Source organism: Cervus elaphus, chromosome 18, assembly GCF_910594005.1.
Source record: "Cervus elaphus chromosome 18, mCerEla1.1, whole genome shotgun sequence".
NCBI lineage: Eukaryota > Metazoa > Chordata > Mammalia > Artiodactyla > Cervidae > Cervus > Cervus elaphus.
In genome coordinates this window covers 37,368,857-37,373,493 of record NC_057832.1, presented here as the reverse complement: position 1 = coordinate 37,373,493, position 4,637 = coordinate 37,368,857, and the positions used below count along the sequence as shown (strand labels likewise).

The 4,637-nt window shown below is 36.9% G+C and overlaps 1 non-coding gene across 1 annotated transcript; it reads left to right on the top strand.

Annotated features, from left to right (window-relative positions):
* The first annotated feature begins 4,249 nt into the window (after positions 1-4,249).
* LOC122674921 lies at positions 4,250-4,356 on the top strand. The gene has a single exon (XR_006335085.1). It is a non-coding gene; the product is annotated as a U6 spliceosomal RNA (small nuclear RNA).
* The last annotated feature ends 281 nt before the right edge of the window (positions 4,357-4,637 follow it).

The window sequence follows — 4,637 nt, the reverse complement described above, 5'->3', positions numbered from 1 at the left end:
AGACATATACTAATCAAACTAACAAAGACTAAACACAAAGAAAGAATATTAAAAGCAACAAAGGAAAAGCAAGAAGTAACACACAAGGGAAATCCCATATGCTTAACAGATGATCTTTAAGCAGAAACTCTGCAGGCCAGAAGGCCATGACAGGATATATTTAAAGTACTGACAGGGAAAAATTTACTACCAAGATTACTGTACCCGGCAAGGATCTCATTCAAAATTGGAGAAATCAAAAGCTTTTCAGACAAGCAAAAGTTAACAGAATTCAGTACCACCAAATCAGCTTTACAACAAATGTTAAAGGGACTTATATAGTCAAGAAATACAATAGAAAAAAGATCTACAAAGTCAACCCCAAACAATTAAGAAAATGGCAGTAGGAACATATATATCAATAATTACTTTAAATGTAAATGGATTAAATGCTCCAACCAAAAGACAGAGACTGGCTGTATGGATACAAAAGCAAGACCTATATATATGCTTTCTACAAGAAACACACTTCAGACCTAAATACGCATATAGACTGAAAGTGAGAGGATGGAAAAATATATTCCATGCAAATGGGAAGCAAAAGAAAGTTGGAGTAGCAATCCTCATGTCAGACAAAATAGACCTTAAAATAAAAAAGATTACAAGAGATAAGGAAGGACAATACATAATGATCAAGGGATCAATCCAAGAGGAAGACATAACAACTATAAATATCTATACACCCAACATAGAAGCACCTCAATACATAAGACAAACACTAACAGACATAAAAGAAGAAATTAACAGTAATGTAATAGTATAGAATACTTTTTATCACCCCACTCACACCAATGGACAGATCATCAAAATAGAAAATTAATAAGGAAACACAAGTCTTAAACAATGCATTAGAAGAGATGGATCTCATTGATATCTTCAGGACATTCCATGCAAATGCACCTTCTTCTCAAGTGCACATGGAACATTCTCCAGGATACAGCACATCTTGGGTCACAAATCAAACTTCAGTAAGTTAAAGGCAAGTGAAACTGTATCAAGCATTATCTCTGACCACAATGCTATGAGAATAGATATCAGTTACAAGAGAAAAAGCAGAGACATTACTTTGCCAACAAAGGTCTGTCTAGTCAAGGGTATGGTTTTTCCATTAGTCATGTATGGATGTGAGAGTTGGACTATAAAGAAAGCTGAGCACCAAAGAATTGATGCTTTTGAACTGTGATGTTGGAAAAGACTCTTGAGACTCCCCTGGACTGCAAGGAGATCTAACCAGTCAGTCCTCAAGGAAATCAGTCCTGAATATTCATTGGACGGACTGATGTTGAAGCTGAAACTCCAATATTTTGGCCACCTGATACAAAGAACCAACTCATCTGAAAAGACCCCAATGCTGGGAAAGACTGAAGGTGGGAGGAGAAGGGGATGACAGATGATGAGATGGTTGGATGGCATCACTGACTCAATGGACATGCGTTTGAGTAAACTCTGGGAGTTGGTGATGGACAGGGAAGCCTGGTGAGCTTCAGTCCATGGGGTCACAAACAGTCAGACATGACTGAGTGATTGATCTGAACAAGAAAAAACTGTAAGAGACACAAACACATGGAGGTTAAACAACACATTTCCAAATAACCAACAGGTTACTGAAAAAAATCAAAAGGAAAATAAAAAATTTCTAGAAACAAATAACAATGAAAACACTACAACTCAAAACCTATGTGATGCAGCAAAAGCAGTTCTAAGAGGTGCATTTATAGCAATACAATCCTAACTCCAGTAACCAGAAAAACCTCAAATAGACAACCTAACTTCACATGTAAAACAACTGGAAAAAGAAAAGTAAAAGCCCCCAAAATTAGTAGAAGGAAAGAAATCATAAAGATCTGAGCAGAAATAAACGAAAACAAAATGAAAGAATAATTGTAAAGATTAATAAAACTAAAAGCTGATTCTTTGAGAAGATAAACAAAATTGACAAATCTTTAGACAGACTCATCAAGAAAATAAGAGAAGAATCAAATCAACAAAATTAGAAATGAAAAAAAAGAGGTTACAACAGATAATGCAGAAATACAAAGGATTATAAGAGACTATCATGAACAACTATATGGTGATAAAATGGATAACCTGGTAGAAATGAACAGATTCTCACTAAAGTTCAGTCTCCCAAGACTGAACCAGGAAGAAATAGAAATTATGAACAACCCAATTACAAGCACTGAAATTGAAACTATGATAAAAAAATCTCCCAAAAAAACAAAATCCCGGGACCAGATGGCTTCACAGCAGAATCCTATCAAATATTTAGAGAAGAGCTAATGCCTATCTTTCTAAAACTCTTTCAAATAATTGCAGAGAAGGAACACTTCAAAACTCACTCTACCAGGTCACCATCCCCTGATACCAAAACTAGACAAAAACAACACACACTAAAAAGAAAACTACAGGCTAATATCACTGATGAACATAGATGCAAAAATCCTCAACAAAATTTTAGCAAACAGAATTCAACAACACATCAAATAGCTCTACAACATGATCAAGTTGGGTTTATTCCAGGGATGCAAGGATTCTTCAATATATGCAAATCAATCAATGTGATACATCATATTAACAAATGGAAAGATAAAAACCATATGATAATCTCAATAGATGCAGAGAAACCCTTTGACAAAATTCAGCACCCATTTATGATTAAAACTTTTTAAAAAATGGGCATAGAAGGATACCTACCTCAACATAGTAAAGGCCATATATGATAAGCCTATGGCAAACATTATTCTCAATAGTGAAAAACTGAAAGTGTTCCCCCTAAGATCAGGAACAAGACGAGTGTGTCCACTTTCACCACTATTCTTCAACATAGTTCCGGAATTCCTAGCTTCAGCAATCAGAGAAGAAAAAGAAATAAAAGAAATCCAGATCATAAAAGAAGAAGTAAAGCTCTCACTGTTTGCAGATGACATGATACTGTACATAGAAAACCCTAAAGATAGTATCAGAAAATGACTAGAGCTAATCAGTAAATTTAGCAAAGTTGCAGGATACAGAATCAATAAACAAAACGCGCTTGCATTTCTACGTACTAACAATCAAAAATCAGAAAGAGAAATTAAGGAATCAAGGTTATTCACCATTGCAACAAAAAATTAAATATATAGGAATAAATTTACCTAAGGAGACAAAAGAACTGTACACAGAAAATTACAACTTATGAAAGAAATCCTGGAATGTGAAGTCAAGTGGATCTTAGGAAGCATCACTACGAACAAAGCTAGTGGAGGTGATGGAATTCCAGTTGAGCAATTTCAAATCCTAAAACATGATGCTGTGAAAGTGCTGCACTCAATATGCCGGTAAATTTGGAAAAATCAGCAGTGGCCACAGGACTGGAAAAGGTCAGTTTTCATTCCAATCCCAAAGAAAGACAATGCCAAAGAATGCTCAAACTACCACACAATTGCACTCATCTCACACACTAGTAAAGTAATACTTAAAATTCTCCAAGCCAGGCTTCAGCAATACATGAACCGTGAACTTCCAGATGTTCAAGCTGGTTTTATGAAAGGCAGAGGAACAAGAGATCAAATTGCCAACATCCGCTGGATCATCGAAAAAGCAAGAGAGTTCCAGAAAATATCTATTTCTGCTTTATTGTCTATGCCAAAGCCCTTGACTGTGTGGATCACAATAAACTGTGGAAAATTCTGAAAGAGATGGGAATACCAGACCACCTGACCTGCCTCTTGAGGAACCTGTGTGCAAGTCAGGAAGCAACAGTTAGAACTGGACATAGAACAACAGACTGGTTCCAAATTGGGAAAGGAGTACGTTAAGGCTGTCTATTGTCACCCTGCTTATTTAACTTATATGCAGAGTGCACCATGAGAAAAGCTGGGCTGGAGGAAGCACAAGCTGGAATCAAGATTGCTAGGAGAAATATCAATAACCTTAGATATGCAGATGACACCACCCTTATGGCAGAAAGTGAAGAAGAACTAAAGAGCCTCTTGATGAAAGTGAAAGAGGAGAGTGAAAAAGTTGGCTTAAAGCTCAACATTCAGAAAACTAAGATCATGGCATCTGATCCCATCCCTTCATGGGAAACAGTGGAAGCAGTGGCTGACTTTATTTTGGGGGGCTCCAAAATCACTGCAGATGGTGATTGCAGCCATGAAATTAAAAGACGTTTACTCCTTGGAAGGAAAGTTATGACCAACCTAGAGAGCATATTAAAAAGCAGAGACATGTGCTCGCTTCGGCAGCACATATACTAAAATTGGAACGATACAGAGAAGATTAGCATGGCCCCTGCGCAAGGATGACACGCAAATTCGTGAAGCGTTCCATATATTTTTAATGGCAAAAATGAGCAAAGTGGGAAAAGTTGTGTTTCCTAGACATGAGGATAAAAGATATTATGACAAGAAATATCAAGTATTCCTGAAGCTGGTTGAACACCAGAAGGAGTATGCAGCCATCATGAAAGGGGACTGAGCAGAGCTTGCAGGGGCTGATGCCAGGTCTCGTATCATTGCACTGGGGACCTCTGTCATTTCACCTTACATTCGAGACCCTTAGGTATCATTTCATTCACTTCTGCATTGTCTTTAAATAAAGAGAGCTGAGACATGTGC